This window comes from Dendrobates tinctorius, unplaced genomic scaffold (assembly GCF_039654945.1).
Source record: "Dendrobates tinctorius isolate UK_male_01 unplaced genomic scaffold, ASM3965494v1 ptg000099l, whole genome shotgun sequence".
NCBI lineage: Eukaryota > Metazoa > Chordata > Amphibia > Anura > Dendrobatidae > Dendrobates > Dendrobates tinctorius.
This window is the reverse complement of record NW_027361767.1, coordinates 4442757-4461276: the sequence shown is the minus strand read 5'-3', so window position 1 is coordinate 4461276 and position 18520 is coordinate 4442757.

Genomic DNA, 18520 nt, shown 5'->3' with positions numbered 1-18520 from the left:
ACCTTGCTGGTGTCGTCTGGTAAAGGCCTCGAGTCATTAGGCCGATCCTTGGGATCTGGATCCCCTCGATCTGGGTTGCTCAGTATGCATTCTCCCCAATGGGTTGGCTCTATATGAGACCTGCCACTCCCTATCCTGGTTGGGGCAGCCTGAGGCAGCGGAATTGGCCGCTGTAGTCCATCCGGTGTTGCGAAAGGCCCGAAAACGTGCCTGAAGCGAGTGACGAAAAAACGTTTTGACCTTTTGTTGAGGGAGAAACCCGCTCTTCCCTCCTGTGGAGTCGGAGATAAGTTGATGCAACTTCTCCCCAAATAGGAGGCTGCACTGATAAGGCAGAGAAGCCAAGGACTTCTTAGAAGTAGAATGGCAAAAAATAAAAAGAGGGAGAGCGCACTAAGGCGGTAAAAGTGGGACACCAGCGTGTTTAACAAAGGTAATCCACTCACCTGATGTGGTTGTGAAGGGTCACAACCATCTAAGGAAGTTTTGGCCGCTGCAGATCCCGGGATGCAGATAAAACAATAGAGAAAAGTCTCCTGCGCGACCTTGTTTGATGTTTCTGACCATGATATCATAGCCTTGGCTACCCAAGTTGCTGCGAACGAGGGAGCGAGTGCGGACCCTGACGCCTCATATACTGAGCGAGCTAAGCTCTCTATAATGCGATCCGTGTGATCCTTAATCAAGGAAACACTAGGGACGGATAGCAGGGTCTTAGTGGCTAGGAGTGAAACCGTAGGATCCACCATTGGGGATTCCATCCATTTCTTACAGTGGTCCGGCGCAAACGGATACCTTGTTTCGAGTGCTTTTTGCCCCGAGAAACGCCTGTCTGGACGTTCTCTGTGCCGCTGCACTATGTCTTCAAACGCCGGTTGAGAAGAAAAAATTCTGTGCGGGCGCTTCACTAGCTTAAATGACACTTTATGCCCCGTAGCCGCTGCGGGATCATCCTCAATCCCCAGGGTCTGACTGATGGCTTCTATGAGGCTGTCCACTGTATCACGTGACCCCGGAGTATCCAGGTCAAGGGGCTCATCTGAGTCGCAATCTGAGGTCTGCTCGCTATCAACCACTGGTGACGGGGAGCGAGAAGCAGAGATTACGGATGCCAAAGCACCGGATGGACTGGGCGACACTGTGCAGATGTTTCATACGAGTCTGCCTGGAGTGACAGCGGCCCCTGCAGGCCGGAAGCTCTTGTGAGGTGGAGGTTCCCTCTAAGGCCAGCGAGCCATTGTCCCTGTCCCTATCTGGGGCTTGAAGGGACTATTGCTCTCGTAAGCGACACCATGGACTGTGACAGTGATAGGGCCCACTCCGGGGGATTCGACACATAGTCGCAGGGGAGGGCTCCAGAGCGCGTTCGGATTCGCAGGCTTCGCATAATCGCTTCCTCTGTGCCCGCGGAAACGCAGCCCGACAAGAGATGCATGCAGCGTAAAAGAACGTGTGCGTCTTTGCTTTTTTGAACAGGCTGTATCTGTCTGCTGCAGGAGAGGGGGAGGAGGTAGCACCTCAGTTCCCCTATAGTGTGGCCTCTCGGGCAGCACTTACCCCAGTCCTGCGCCCCCCCGTCCTGGACGCTTCCACCTTCAAATCGCGCGCCACCAGCTGTGGGAATGAGTCACCAGCATGTAAAACCGCTCTAGGGCCGGAACTTCCGTTCTGCGGACTAGCCACGCTCCGAAGCCAGGCCCTAAATTTCTTCGCCGCCGCCCAGCGTGGGGCGGCCCGCCGGAACTTCCGGCCGCGGCCTAGCTCCTGCTCAAGCCGCAGCCTTAATTGTTCCCCTACCTGACCGGGGGGGGCGCTTCCACAGCGTTGACAAAACATGGTGCTACTAACCGGCGCGGCGCCGCCTGACGGATCCAGCCACTCTCGCCTTGCATGGCTGTTGGCTTCCGCCGGCTGGGGGCTCCAGCCCGCGGATCTTTGCAGGAGCCCTCCCAGACCCTCACCTCACCGATGATCCTCTTCAGCCTGAGCGCAGGTATGTGAGGGGGCCTCGATAAAAAAAATAGGATGGTGCAGGCACCCTAGCTCCATCTAACCCCTTCAGGGGGTGAGGAGTGGGACCGTCCGCCACCTTGCAGCACCGCAGTCTAAGCATTGGTGGAGCAGTGGGGGCCACAAGGACTAGACTTGTGCCTCTGTACAGCCCATGGTTTCAATACCTAGGGGTGGTCAGGGCTAAATCCAGCATTGTGTCCCACAACGCGGGAGAGGATACGTGGAGGGACATTCGCACGTGCTCGCCTGTTAAAATCGGACCCTTTCAATAGGATCCGTTGCCCCTGTCTCATCTTCATGGGAAAAAGACGAAAAAAGTCTGGGAAAAAAAAAACATAAGTGTGCCTCCATGGACACTAAGCAAAAAACTGATTTCCGCCCGCAATAGGGGAGAGGGTGTATACAGCGGAGGAGGAGCTAACCTCTTTTTTTCACTTAGTGTCAGCCTCCTAGCGGCAAACGCATACACCCACAGTATCTGTATCCTCCAATGAGGCGAAGGAGAAAATATGATTTTTTAATTTTATGGCTGTATGTTATAAACTTCTGTGAAGCCCTTAGGGGTTCAAAGTGCTCATTATACACCTTGATAAGTTATTTGGGGGGTCTAGTTTCAAAAATGGAGTCACTTGTGGTGGGTTTCCACTGTTTAGGCACATCAGGGGCTCTCCAAACATGACATGGTGTCTGAACTGAATTCCAGCCAATTTTGCATTGAAAAAGTCAAATGGCGCTCCTTCCCTTCTGAGCTCTGCCATGCGTAGAAACAGCAGTTTCCCCCTACATATCAGGTATCAGCGTACTCATGACAAATTGCACAATAACTTTTGCAGTCCAATTTCTCCTGTTTCCCCTGGTAAGATAAAAAAAAAAAAATTGGACCTGAAGTAATTTATTTGTGAAAAAAAGTTAAATGTTCATTTTTTTTTTTTTTTTCTAAAAACATTCAAAAAATTCCTGTGAAGCACCTAAAGGGTTAATAAACATCTTGAATGTGGTTTTGAGCACCTTGAGGGGTGCAGTTTTTAGAATGGTGTCACTTTTGGGTATTTTCTACCATATAGACCCCTCAAAGTGGCTTCAAATGTGCTGTGGTCCGTAAAAGTAAAATGGTGTTGGAAAAATGAGAAATCGCTGGTCAACTTTAACCCTTATAACTTTCTAACAAAAAAAAAAAAAATTTGGTTCCAAAATTGGGCTGACATAAAGTAAACATATGGGAAAATGTTATTTGTTTAGTTTTTTTGTGTGCCATATAGCTCTGTGATTTAAGGGCATAAAAATTCAAAGTTGGAAAATTGCGAAATTTTCGCCAAATTTCTGTTTTTTCACAAATAAACGCAAGTTATATGAATGAAATTTTACCACTAACATGAAGGACAATATGTCACGAGAAAACAATGTCAGAATCACCGAGATCCATGGAAGCGTTCCAGAGTTATTACCTCATAAAGGGACAGTGGTCAGAATTGTAAAAATTGGCCCGGTCATGAACGTGCAAACCACCCTTGGGGGTAAAGGGGTTAAGAATCTTACGCGGATAACCTCGATAAGAATCGGCTTTTTAATTCATCAGTTTATTTGGCTACATGTCGCATTATGTAGATGTTCCACACATTGGGGCAGATCTATCACCACCGTCCACAATAATAATCTGCCGTCACAGTCGCCTGTAGCGGTTGGGAAAGTGTAAACTTAGCTTTGAATGGTTGCTATAGGCAACAGAGATAGTTTCTATTGATGCTGGGTCACATGATGCTGTGCTGGGAGATGTCATGTGATGGAATGTTGTGAGTGATGATGTCACAGAGGGCATTGTGATGTCACCCTCAGGTATAGAAGGGGGCTCCACCCACCGGGAGCTCATATCTCATTTTCCATATCCTGGTGGTGAGATACTCTCTGGAGACAATGAGGATTATTATATTGTTTCTGTGCTGTACCCTATTTTACCCCGTGATTTACCATAGGATGCTGGTGAGTACCTCTATTATTACAAATGGTGGACGCTTAAGATCAGCTGTGACAGGAGAAGGGGATGGAGAGGGGAATTTACCTGCTGGAATGATGGGTTATGGTTTAGGAATTGGAGGCAGGAGGCTGTGTGCACACGATGCAGATTTGCAGCGGATTTTACCGCGCAGAAACGTTGCATATCCGCATTGTGATGTACAGTAGCCTTAAAATCAATGTAAAAAAAAAAAAAAAAAAAAACGCTGTGCAGACACTGCGAATTTTTCCGCGTGGTTTTCCTGCGGTACAAAATCCGCAGCATGTCGCCTGTTTTGTGCGGTTTTCCACCTCCCCAGTCTCCAAATCCGCAGGGGGGAGTCCGCAGTGGAAAACCGCAAGGAAACCGCAGGAAAAATGGAAGAAATCCGCAGGAAAAATGCAGGTCATTTGACCTGCGGATTTCTTCCATTCTGCATGGAAAAATCCGCAGGGCTAAAAACTCCGTCTGCACTCAGCCTAAGTGTGGGGTGACCCCTCTGACTCCCACATTCCTCCTTTGTGCTTGTAGTGATTAGTGATTTTGGTGTTGTCCCCCATATATCACTTAGCAGTCACCAGTAATTTCTCCGCACTGTAATCCCAAATTATAATCTACATTATCCTGTATACAAACACCCGGGAGGGGAGGAGACATCACATCATGTGACCAGATCCCGCCCACCTTTACTGCAGTCAAAGCAAGCTAGCATAGTAAATGTCAATAGCTGCTCCCCTAGTGTTTTCCTGTATGAAAATATTAAAACTGTTAGAGTAATTTTTCATCTTTTATGCCATTCCAACATTTTTAAGTATGAAAAAAAAAACATTGAGCATTTACATTTTTTCAAGTTTTGAAAAAAAAAAAAAATTTTGATGACACTTTCCATTTAAAAGATCTAAAGATGTTGTACCTACTGCTCTTCAAAAATAGAAGCTGCCCCATAATTGGTGACTATGGCTTTCTTTTAGATATTTGTTATAGGGTCCAAAGTATCAGACAGTGACACGATGAATAGAACTGTGTAATGATGCCACAGATGGCAATGTGATGTCAACCAGGGGTAAATTCCCAAGCTCCGCCCATGTTTCTTGTATCTCATTGGCCAAAGCTTGGTGCAGAGAGACCACTGGAGAGGAGTATCATCCTATCATTTCTGTGCTTTATAAATATACTAGACTCTATTAAAGTTTTTTTTTTTTTTTTGTTTTTTTTTTTATTACAGGACAACCAACTACCAGTGGTTCCCATGAAAACCACCCATGAGGACGAAATCAAACTTCCCCTATGGATCTTCCGTGGGGCAGTCTTTGTTGCGGTGATGTCATTACTGACTATTCTAGAGCATTCAGCCATAAGGCTTGTCCTAAGCAAGTGGGCAAAGTCTGCACCTGGTGAAACAATTACAAAACCAACTCCTGATAAATACATTCTGGAGGAACAAACTGCTTTGAAGGAGCCAATTTGTATCCATCAGATTCAGGAGCAAGAACCCAGGAAAACACCTGTCCTGCTCAACGGCAAATGTTCTGGTAAATCAATGGCTTCTGCACCGCAGGATGCGAACAAGGTTCCTAGACGCAACTGTAAAGTGGGGTTCAGTAAGATTGTCTGGGTCACACCTATACCTCATAACAACAAAGGAAGAAAAGCTCGAGCTTCCACAGAGCATAAAGAGAGGTTTCTGATTGTTCAGCGAAAACAACAACCCAGAAGTCCAGAACCCAAAGCGCCTGAACCTAAAGAACCAGAACCCATAATGCCAGAGCGTAGAATGCCAGAGCCTAGAATGCCTACAACAACTCAACCAAAAATCAAGAGAAGATGTTTCCTTAGATGCCTTAGAGGCGAGGAAGACTGAGGAGAAGGCAACTGATTGAACTCTCTCATTGCTCGTGTCTTCATCACAGGTTAGTCCCATACATGCAGTCTGGTGGGCACCATCTTGCTACCTACAATGCAGCATCGCACCTGAAATCTAATGGATATTTCTTCACACATTTGCACTTTAGCACCTTATCATATGGAGCACCTATATACACTTTGTTAAATATCACTAGTATGTGCTCCTGATGATCCAATTTTAGGGAAACGTGTCGAGTTTCGCATACTATGTACCTTTGTTTGGCATACTATACACTTGGTGGTAAAATCTATTTGTGATATATCAATGCAGGCATCTATAATCTACTAGATATTATTATGTCTCTGGTGGGATGTCCCATGCCAATCGTTGATAACTGACTATGGATATTGTCCTCTATTTCTTATCTAATATGGTTACAGGTAGTTGTGAAGAGAGCTGTGCTGTGGGTAGTGATTTTTCTACTGATTTGAATGTTGTATTTTTTTAGCTTTACATCTATCCCTATAAATATATAGTACCGATATTATCCATCTAGGGATCCTATTTATTACAGAGTTAGCACATTTGTGCTTCTAGGGTCTAATTGGGCCCATTAGGGTGAGCCTTCGAGGAAAGGGTTCCCAGTTTAGTCTTTTAGGGTGCCAACCTCCGAGGCAAGGTAGAGCCAATGTATAGATGGATAATACGGCCTCTCCTTACCCCTTTACTGATATTTACTGCTTATATTATTTAGATTAGGATATTGGGTAGATGAACGCAGTTTTTTGAGTCATTATTTTAATCCTCTAATTTGACAATATTTTCAAGAATATCCATAATAATCGGTGATTTTTTTTTCTAATCTTTACCATCAGGAAACTCAAGGATTACATCTTACGGACGTCGAGAAGCCTGAATGCTGGAGGGTGATTACCTGTTGATGGCCCACAGCCGGAGGATCATTCCCTTAGTGATGGCCGACAGCCGGAGGGTCTTTACCTGTGGATGGCACACAGACAGAGGGTCATTACCTGTTAAAGGCCCACAGCCGTACAGAGGATCATTACCTATTGATGGCACATAGCCGTACAGAGGATAAGATCTTTAGATGGCACACAGCCGGGTCCCTTCCTCATAACAAGGAACCCTGGGGAATACAGGTCATCCTGAACCCCCACTGACTAAATACTTGCATCACTTCACCCTATACCATCATGGAGGACACTTCCACCTTTGTCCACTGTGAGGTTGGACATTCTTTTATAATAACAGCTGATTAATAAACATAAAGCTGTAAATGTATTGTCATGTATTATAAAGAAACAAAGTACAATATATATTCATAAAGGGCACATAAGACGACTATCTATAGAGAGCACGTTATCGCCTAATACATACTAAATATTCTAGATGGCGCTATTACACTAAATACATCACAACCACCAGGGTGATATAACCGCACAATGTGAGATCACTAATAATGGCCACAGATTATTAGAAAATTACCAGCTCCATAGTCCAAGAGTTATTATACATGTCTATAGTGAGAGGCAGGGACTGGACGAGTGTTGGGGGAGGTCTATTCCACAGGACATTCTTTATGTATATATGCTGCAGAATCTGCCGTATACTTGTGTAATAGCAGTCAGACATTTGATTTGCAAATCACAGACTCAACATTGTGTAAAACTGACGCCATATATAAGAGGACTTCAGAATTATAACTAGCGGCATGCCGTGCACTGCCCACGTCATGTGTACAGGATACAGGAAACGAAAGATCAACATACAGAACACAAAGCACGGAGAAACAAACCACACAGCTGAATGTACATCTGGCACAGGTCTAGAAGGTCTGAGAGAAACAGCTCAGTTAAGTACCATGGCAATCACCCAGGAAAAGTAACACTTGGAGACAGCCAGCGCAGGGGCGAACATACCGTATGTGCAGCCCATGCGGCTGCACCAGGACCCAGAGGTGGAGGGGGGCGAATAATGAGGGCAATCTGGCCTGTTTATCCGCTGCCTACAAGAGAAAATGGCAGCGGAGTGGAGCTGAGGCGGTTCGTCCTGCTCCCTGCCCACGCTTCCTTTCCGCCACAGCAGCGTGGTTGGATGACGTCATCATTCAGCGCGCGGCTGTGCTACAGAGAAGAAGCACATGCACAGACCCAAGGATCACCAGAATACTTAAATAATACGAAATTGTATTAGAAGACCAAGAAATACACATGAATAAAAACAATTAAAAATCCACTTTGGATAGTTCACACAGAAATAGATCCATAATAGGGAGAATAATACTCACAAATACCCATGGGCCAAATATAAATAGATTTAAATAACAAAATCAACACATGTGAGCAGCATACAATGAGCTCCTGCTGCCAGCTCTGAGCACGTGAGAATTGTCAGTGTGACATACAAGGACCCCTCTAAGCATATCAGGTTATAATAAACATGTATACATAGTAACATAGTTTTGAAGGCTGAAGGAAGACCTTATGTCCATCTAGTTCAGCCTATTTTTTAGTGCAGCTGTTCTGCATTGTTGATCCTGGGGAAGGCAAAAACCCACAGAGTAGAAGCCAATTTTCTCCATAGGGAAAAAAATTCCTTCCCCCTAAGCTGGGTCAACCATCTACCTATAATATTATGTTATTCGTAACCTTCTATACTGTTACTCACAAGAAAAGCATCCATTCCTTTCTGAAATTCATTCAGTGAGTTGGCCATCACCACTTCCTCTGGAAGAGAATTCCAGAGCCTCACTGCTCTTACCATGAAGAACCCTCTTCTATGCTGGTGCAGAAATTGTCTTTCCTCCAAATGAAGAGAATGCCCCCTTGTTCTTGTCACAGTCCTTGGTACAAACAGTTCATTGGAGAGATCTCTGTATTGCCTTTTGATATACTTGTACATATACATTTGTGGCCAAAAGTATTGACACCCCTGCAATTCTGTCAGATAATACTCAGTTTCTTCCTGAAAATGATTGCAAACACAAATTCTTTGGTATTATCTTCATTTAATTTGTCGCAAATGAAAAAACACAAGAAGAATTGTCCTAAAGCCAAATTGGATATAATTCCACACCAAGCATAAAAAAGAGAGGGTGGACAAGAGTATTGGCACTGTTCGAAAAATCATGTGATGCTTCTCTAATTTGTGTAATTAACAGCACCTGTAACTTACCTGTGGCACCTAACAGGTGTTGGCAATAACCAAATCACACTTGCAGCCACTTGACATGGATTAAAGTTGACTCAACCTCTGTCCTGTGTCCTTGTGTGTACCACATTGAGCATGGAGAAAAGAAAGAAGACCAAAGAACTGTCTGAGGACTTGAGAAACCAAATTGTGAGGAAGCATGAGCAATCTCAAGGCTACAAGTCCATCTCCAAAGACCTGAATGTTCCTGTGTCTACCGTGTGCAGTGTCATCAAGAAGTTTAAAGCCCATGGCACTGTGGCTAACCTCCCTAGATGTGGATGGAAAAGAAAAATTGACAAGAGATTTCAACGCAAGATTGTGCGGATGTTGGATAAAGAACCTCGACTAACATCCAAACAAGTTCAAGCTGCCCTGCAGTCCGAGGGTACAACCGTGTCAACCTGTACTATCCGTCGGCGTCTGAATTAAAAGGGACTGTATGGTAGGAGACCCAGGAAGACCCCACTTCTTACCCCGAGACATAAATAAGCCAGGCTGGAGTTTGCCAAAACTTACGTGAAAAAGCCTAAAACGTTTTGGAAGAATGTTCTCTGGTCAGATTAGACAAAAGTAGAGCTTTTTGGGTAAAGACATCAGAGTTTACAGGAGAAAAAAAAAAAAAAAAAGGCTTTCAAAGAAAAGAACACGGTCCCTACAGTCAAACATGGCGGAGGTTCCCTAATGTTTTGGGGTTGCTTTGCTGCCTCTGGCACTGGACTGCTTGACCGTGTGCATGGCATTATGAAGTCTGAAGACTACCAACAAATTTTGCAGCATAATGTAGGGTCCAGTGTGAGAAAGCTGGGTCTCCCTCAGAGGTCATGTGTCATCCAGCAGGACAATGACCCAAAACACACTTCAAAAAGCACTAGAAAATGGTTTGAGAGAAAGCACTGGAGATTTCTAAGGTGGCCAGCAATGAGTCCAGACCTGAATCCCATAGAACACCTGTGGAGAGATCTAAAAATGGCAGTTTGGAGAAGGCACCCTTCAAATATCAGGGACCTGGAGCAGTTTGTCAAAGAAGAATGGTCTAAAATTCCAGCAGAGCATTGTAAGAAACTCATTGATGGTTACCGGAAGCGGTTGCTCGTGGTTATTTTGTCTAAAGACTGTGCAACCAAGTATTAGGCTGAGGGTGCCAATACTTTTGTCTGGCCCATTTTTGGAGTTGTGTGAAATGATCAATGTTTTGCTTCATTCTCTTTTGTGTTTTTTCATTCAAGACAAATTAAATGAAGATAATAATACCAAAGAATTTGTATTTACAATCATTTTCAGGAAGAAACTGAGTATTATCTGACAGAATTGCAGGGGTGTCAATACTTTTGGCCACAACTGTATATCAGGTCTCCCCTAAGTCTTCTCTTTTCTAGAGTAAATAGACCTAATTTTGATAAACTTTCTGGGTATTGTAGTGAACAAACTCCATTTATCATTTTAGTAGCCCGCCTTTGAACCCTTTCAAGTTCAGTAATGTTTTTCTTGAGCACCGGCGTCCAAAAATTGCATACAAAACTCCAAGTGTGGTCTGACTAGTGATGTGTACAGAGGGATAACTACCGTATTTTTCGGACCATAAGACGCAGTTTTTTCCCAAAAAATTTTGGGGGAAAGTAGGGGGTGCGTCTTATGGTCGAAATACACTAACCTCCGGAGGCTGGTGCGGGTGCCGCGGGGTTCTGTAGTGCGGTGGCGGCAGCGGGCTGTGCTCCGGTGCAGGGGTAGCGGCTCCGCCGGCATTTCCTCCAAGCCCGGAGGCCCCCGCATATCCCTTGCTGGCCGCCATGTTGCGGTGGCCTCCGGGAACATGGACGCCGGGAAGATGGCCGCTGGTCCGGGGACGGCACATGCGCAGGATCAAATCTCGTCCTGAGATCTCGTCGGATGAGATCTCGTTGCCGAGATTTGAATCTCGTCCCCCGAGATCTCAGGACGAGATCTGAACCTGCGCCATCTCCGAACCGGCGGCCATCTTCCCGGCATCCATGTTCCCGGAGGCCACCACAACATGGCGGTGGCCAGCAAGGGATGTGCGGGGGCCTCTGGGCTTGGAGGAAATGCCGGCGGAGCCGCCGCCGCCCCTGCGTCGGAGCACAGAGAGCCGCCACCCTCACCCCACAGAGCCCACCTGCTCCAGCCCCAGAACAGCTGCCCCAGCCACAGCACAGCCCAGCTGCCCCAGCACAGCCCAGCTGCCCCAGCACGAACCTGTACCACTGAATGACCCCTGTGACCACTCCTCCACCTGTGCCGGATCCCTTCCCAGGTAAGCTGAATTCGGACTGTAAGACGGACCCCCATTTGACAAATTATTTTTTTCCCCTATTTTCCTTCTGAAAATTGTGGTGCGTCTTATGGTCCGGTGCGTCTTATAGTGCGAAAAATACAGTATGTTTTCATCTCGTGTCCCCAGACCTCTTCTAATGCATTCCATGACCCTATTTGCTTTGGTGGCAGCTGCCTGACACTGGGCTCTCCAATTTAGCTTCTTATTGACTAAGATGCCCAAGTCTTTTTCCATGTCTGATTTCCCCAGCAGTTTCCCATTTAGTAAGTAATTGTAGCATCTGTTTCTCCTTCCCATGTGCATAACCTTACACTTATCTGTGTTAAACCTCATTTGCCATTTTTCAGCCCAATTCTCCAATGTACTCAAATCTGTCTGTAGTTGCAGACTGTCCTCCTTTGTGTTAACTACCTTACATAGTTTTGTATCATCTGCAAATACTGATATTTTACTGTGCAAGCCATCCACTAGATCTTTCATAAATATGTTAAATAGTAGGGGGCCCAATACAGAACCCTGTGGTGCCCCACTAGTCACCCTGGCCCAATCTGAGTATGCACCATTACTAATCACTCTTTGTTTTCTATCACTAAGCCAGATACCTACCCATCTACACACATTTTCCCCTAGCCCAAGCTTTCTCATCTTACTTACCAATCTTTTATGTGGGACAGTGTCAAATGCTTTAGAGAAGTCGAGATAAATGACATCCAATGATTCTCCTTGGTCCATTTGAGAGCTTACATCCTCATAGACGCTGATCAGGTTAGTTTGACAGGAGCGATCCTTCATAAATCCATGTTGACATGGAGTTAAACATTTATTAACATTGAGATATTCAATAATGGTATCCCTTAGAAACCCTTCAAAAATTTTACCCACAACAGATGTTAAGCTTACCGGCCTATAGTTTCCAGGTTCCCTTTTACACCCGTTTTTGAATATTGGTACCACATTTGCTTGCCGCCAATCAAAAGGAACAGACCCTGTTTCTATGGAGTCTTTAAATATCAGGAATAGAGGCCTGTCTATCACATTATTTAACTCCCTTAACACCCGAGGGTGAATGCCATCAGGGCCTGGTGATTTGTCAATTTTAATCTTACTAAGGTGGTTCTGCACTTCTTCCTGGGTTAGGCAGGTAATACTTAATGGGGAGTTTACATTATCACTCTGCATTTCCCCTGGCAAATCCTTTTCCTATGTGAACACTGTTGAGAAAAAAGGTACTTAAAACATTTGCTTTTCCCACATCGCTCTCTATTGTTTCACCCTCATTGTTCTTTAAAGGGTCGACACCATCAATTTTAATCATTTTACTGTTTATATAATTAAAGAATAGTTTGGGGTTTGTTTTACTTACATTTAGCAAAAGTGGAAACTGAGAGACTCATTGCTAAGGAATTCAACCTCCAAGTTGAGGACTATATAGAGTAAGGTCCTAATGCACTAGAGTCCCAGCTGGCTATGTATCAGGACTGAAATACTGCAAATCTCCAGTCAAATACCCAATTACTGGAGCAGTGTAATGTGGGGTGAAGTCAATACTCAGCCCTGATGCAGTCCTGATACATAGTCAGCTGGAACTCTAGGACCTTACTCGATATAGTCCTCTCACCTTAGATGACTATAGTGTATAGTGTTATTATGCATAGCACAGTCCCTTACTATATAGGAGTACTCACTTATTATGTACAGTGCATTGTGAAAGTATTCGGCCCCCTGGAACTTTTCAGCCTTTCCCCACATATGATTCAAACATAAAAGATACCAAATGCAAATTTATGGTGAAGAATCAACAACAAGTGGGACACAATGGTGGAGCTGAACAAAATTTATTGGTTATTTTAAATTTTTGTGGAAATTGAAAAACTGAAAAGTGGGGCGTGCAATATTATTCGGCCCCTTTGACTTAATACTTTGCTGCGCCACCTTTTGCTGCGATTACAGCTGCAAGTCGCTTGGAGTATGTCTCTATGAGTTTTGTACATCGAGAGACTGAAATTCTTGCCCATTCTTCCTTGGCAAACAGCTCGAGCTCAGTGAGGTTTGATGGAGATCGTTTGTGAACAGCAGTTTTCAGCTCTTTCCACAGATTCTTGATTGGATTCAGGTCTGGACTTTGACTTGGCCATTCTAACACCTGGATACGTTTGTGAACCATTCCATTGTAGATTTTGCTTTAGGATCAATGTCTTGTTGGAAGACTAATCTCAGTCCCAGTCTCAGGTCTATTGCAGTCCTGTACTTGGCTCCATCCATCTTCCCATCAATTTTAACCATCTTCCCTGTCCCTGCTGAAGAAAAGCAGGCCCAAACCATGATGCTGCCACCACCATGTTTGACAGTGGGGATGGTGTGTCAGGGTGATGAGCTGTGTTGCCTTTACTCCAAACATATCGTTTAGCATTGTTGCCAAAAAATTTGAATTTGGTTTCATCTGACCAGAGCACCTTCTTCCACATGTTTGGTGTGTAACCCAGGTGGCTTGTTGCAAACTTTAAAAGACACTTCTTATGGATATCTGAGAAATGGCTCTCTTCTTGTCACTCTTCCATAAAGGCCAGATTTGTGCAGTGTACGACTGATTGTTGTCCTATGGACAGACTGTCCCACCTCAGCTGTGGATCTCTGCAGTTCACCCAGAGTGATCATGGGCCTCTTGGCTGCATCTCTGATCAGTCTTCTTGTTTGAGATGAAAGTTTAGAGGGACGGCCGGGTCTTGGTAGATTTGCAGTGGTATGATACTCCTTCCATTTCAATATGATAGCTTGCACAGTGCTCCTTGGGATGTTTAAAGTTTTCGAAATCTCTGTATCCAAATCTGGCTTTAAACTTCTCTACAACAGTGTCACGGACCTGCCTGTTGTGTTCCTTGGTCTTCGTGATGATCTCTGTGCTTCAAACAGAACCCTGAGACTATCTCAGAGAAGGTGCATTTATACGGAGACTTGATTACACACAGGTGGATTATACTTATCATTAGTCATTTAGGACAACATTGGATCATTCAGAGATCCACAATGAACTTCTGGAGTGAGTTTGCTGCACTGAAAGTAAAGGGGCCGAATAATATTGCACGCTCCACTTTTCAGTTTTTGACTTTCCACAAAAATTTAAAATAACCAATAATTTTCGATCAACTTCACAATTGTGTCCCACTTGTATATTTTTGGTGAAGAATCGACATTTGGTATCTTTATGTTTAAAGCATGATATGTGGGAAAAGGTTGAAAAGTTCCAGGGGGCCGAATGGCAGGCACGGCACCGTATAGGGAACGTGCATTTGACTGCAGAGCTCCATAGATAATTATGTTAGAAAGAAACTTCGTGCAGTGCCTCCCTCTCCCCACTACTCCCTAGGTGATGCCATTAATGAGGACGCCCACACACCAATGGGAAGAAAGGGGAAGGGGCATCCGGTCACACTCTCAGGGGTTAAGTTCTGGTGCTAGGGTTGGAGTCTTCCTCCCCGACTGACCATGGGAAGTTTTGCTTCGATGACCTCCAGGAACTCCCCACCAGCCATGTCTGAGGCCCTGCGGCAGAGAGCAGCACAGGAAGGTGAGCAATAGTTAAAAGAAAGACCTTATGTCTGGCCTGAGCGCTCACCTCCCTGTGCCCCTTCACAACCCCCTAATTTCGCCGCAGGCATCCCCTATATCCCCGAGGGCTCAATCATCGCTGCAGGCATCCCCTATATCCCCGAGGGCTCGATCCTCGCCGCAGGCCTCCCTTATATCCCCCAGGTCTCAATCCTTGCCGCAGGCCTCCCCTATATCCCCGAGGGCTCAATACTCGATGAAGGCCTTCCTGACATCCCCCGATACACCATCCCTTTCCTTTCCACAAGCTTCCCCTGCATCCCCATCCTCCCCTGGCCTATCCTCTGTCCCTGTAGGCCATCCGGCATCAGTTTCCCCTGTCTTCCTCCTCTCGTGCTGCCCGGTCATTCAGCTCACCTGGGCCCGCTACCCCTCTGATGAATCCAGCGGTGCGGGCAGGCGCTCCACGTGGTCCTCCCGCTCGAGCGCCTTCATATGGGCTGCGATTCGAAGCCGCCGTGCCGCTGCTCCTGTCCCTGGCTGGGTTCTGGAGGGCGCAGCCGGCCGGCTCGGTTCTGGAGGGCGCAGCCGGCCGGCGCCATGCGCGGGCCGCACGGGAGCCCGACAGGCCCCGCCCATTTTCGGCACCGCAGACATAGTAGCTGCGCCCACTTCCTGCTGTGCCAGCCCTGAGCCCATACAGCAGCCCCAATTGTCAATTGCCTGGGCCATTGCGATTTCCACTGGTGTCGCAGCCGGGCCCGGACTTTCATCCCACTGCCTGCATCACCGCAAGGCCAGCCTACTGCCCGAGCCACCGCGAGGCCACGCCCACTCTGTGCCACCACGAGGCCATGCCCACTGACCAAGACACCACGAGGCCACGCCCGTCCTGCAGACTGTCTGGGCTCGAGCCCTTCAAGCGCCAGTTAACAAGGACATCTGACTGGGTCTCCATCCACGGGACCGGGGGTTCCGGATGGTGCACCCCCCACGCAGACTTTGTACCCCCCTACGGGACCCCCCACAAATTCCTCCCTTAACCCCACACCTGACCCGCAGCATCTCTCCGGCAGGCACAGCTGCACCGCCTGCTTGGGACGACCCGGGCGTCAGGTGTCAGAATCCAAAAGGCTGCTGAATCATAGAATCATAGCGTTTGAACACCTCTATTGAAGAACTCACCACCTCCTGTGGCAGCCTGTTCCACTCATTGATCACTGTCAAAAAGTTTTTTCTAATATCTAATCTGTCTCCTCCCATTCTGTTTCATCCCATTGCTTCTAGTCTTTCCTTGTGCAAATGAGAATAAAGATGATCCTTCAATGTGACAGCCCTTGAGATATTTGTAGACAGCTATCAAGTCTCCTCTCAGTCTTCTCTTCTGCAAGCTAAACATTCCCAAATCCTGCAACCTTTCTTCATAAGACAGGGATTGCAGACCTGTCACCATTCTGGTCGCTCTTTTCTGAACTTGCTCCAGTTTGTTGATGTCTTGTTTAAAATGTGGCGCCCAAAACTGGACACAAGTATTCCAGATGAGGTCTGACCAAAGAGGAGCAGAGGGCAATAATGACTTCACGTGATCTAGACTGTATGCTTCTGTTAATACATCCTAGAATTGCTTTTGCCTTTTTTGCTGCTGCATCACACTGTTGGCTTATATTCAGTCTGTGATCTATTAGTATACCCAAGTCTTTTTCACATGTGCTGTTCCTTAGCCCTATTCCTCCCATTCTGTATATGCTTTTTTCATTTTTATTGCCGAGATGTAGTACTTTGCATTTCTCCCTGTTAAAAACCATTCTGTTAGTTGCTGCCCACTTCTCCATTTTATTTATATCTTTTTGAATCCTCTCTCTCTCTTCTCTAGTATTAGCTATCCCTCCTAGCTTTGTGTCATCAGCAAATTTAATCAGTTTACCCTCAATTCCTTCATCTAAATCATTGATAAAGATGTTGAACAATACAGGGCCCAGGACAGAGCCCTGCGGTACCCCACTTGAGACATTCTTCCAACTGAATGTGCAGCCATTTATGACCACTCTTTGGATCCGATCACTAAGCCAGTTATGAATCCACCCAACAGTTGCCTTGTCCATTCCATACTTAGTCATTTTTTCAATAAGGATTGTGTGAGATACTTTGTCAAATGCTTTGCTGAAGTCAAAATAAACTATAGCTACAGCATTTCCCTGATCCACTCAATCAGTGATTCGGTCGTAGAAGGAAATTAAGTTAGTCTGACATGACTTATTAGTTACAAAACCATGCTGACTCTGCTTAATCACTTCATTCCTATCCAGGTACTTCCATACATGCTGTTTAATAATTTGTTCAAAGATCTTTCCTGGTATAGAAGTCACTCACAGGCCTATAGTTGCCTGGGTCCACCTTCTTCCCCTTTTTGAAGATCGGAACAACATTTGCTCTTCTCCAGTCTTCTCGGACTTCTCCTGTTCTCCAAGAATTTTCAAAGATTATGGAGAGGGGTTCAAAAATTTCTTCTGCTATCTCCTTCAGTACTCTGGGGTGTAATTCATCTGGACCTGGAGACTTGAATTCATTTAGGATAGCCAAGTGTTTCCTCACTATCTTTCTGTTTATAGATATTCTGGATTCTTCTATTCCCTTAATAGGACAGTGAAGAACAGTTGATGTTACACTTCCTTTCTGAGAGAAAACAGATGCAAAATAGGAATTTAAAAGATCGGTCTTCTCAATATCCTGTCTTACCAATTCATCATTTTCATCCTATAAAAATCCTATAGTATCTTTGACTTTTCTTTTACTTTAGACATATCCCCAAAATCCTTTATTATTGCTTTTGACGTCTCCTGCAAGCCTCAATTCATTGTCAGCTTCAGGTAATCTGATTTGTGCCCTGCAAGTTCTGCAGACAGCATTATATTCTTCTTTAGATATGCCTCCCTCTTTCCATTTTATAAACATTTCTTTCTTCCTTTTCAGCATGTGCTTAAGTTCTGTGTTCATCCATCCTGGTTTCCTAAAATGCTTCCTATTCTTCCCTCTTTTCGGAATTGTTAACAATTGTTCTTTGAGAATTTCATTTTTCAAGATTTCCCATCCTTCCTGGACATTTTAGTCCTTAAGGCTATCCAGCCATTGGATCCCTCCAATTCTCTTTTGGAGTCCCTTAAAATCTGCCTTTCTGAAATCTAACCTTGACGTCTGAGTCTTCACAGGTCTTCCTCCTCCAGTTATCCAAAATTCTAAAATAGCATGGTCGCTACATCCTAGGGTCCCTGCCTCTTTTACCTCCTCAACCATTTCCTCCCTGTTTATAAGGATTAGATCCAAGGTAGCAGATTCCCTTGTTTTCTCCCCTACCTTTTGGAAGATAAAGTTGTCAGCAAGAGAGGATAGGAATCTTCTTGACCTGTTAGTTTTGCCTGAGCGAGATTCCCAACAAATATCAGGATAGTTGAAATCTCCCATGACAACTATGTCATATTTTTTGGAGAACTTGGCCATTTGATGCATAAAGAGTTCATCCATATCTTCAGCTTGCACAGGCGGCCTGTAGTAAATGCCTACAATGGTGTCCTTTCCATTGTTCTGTCCTTGTATTCTTACCCAAACAGTTTCCACAGAACTCCCA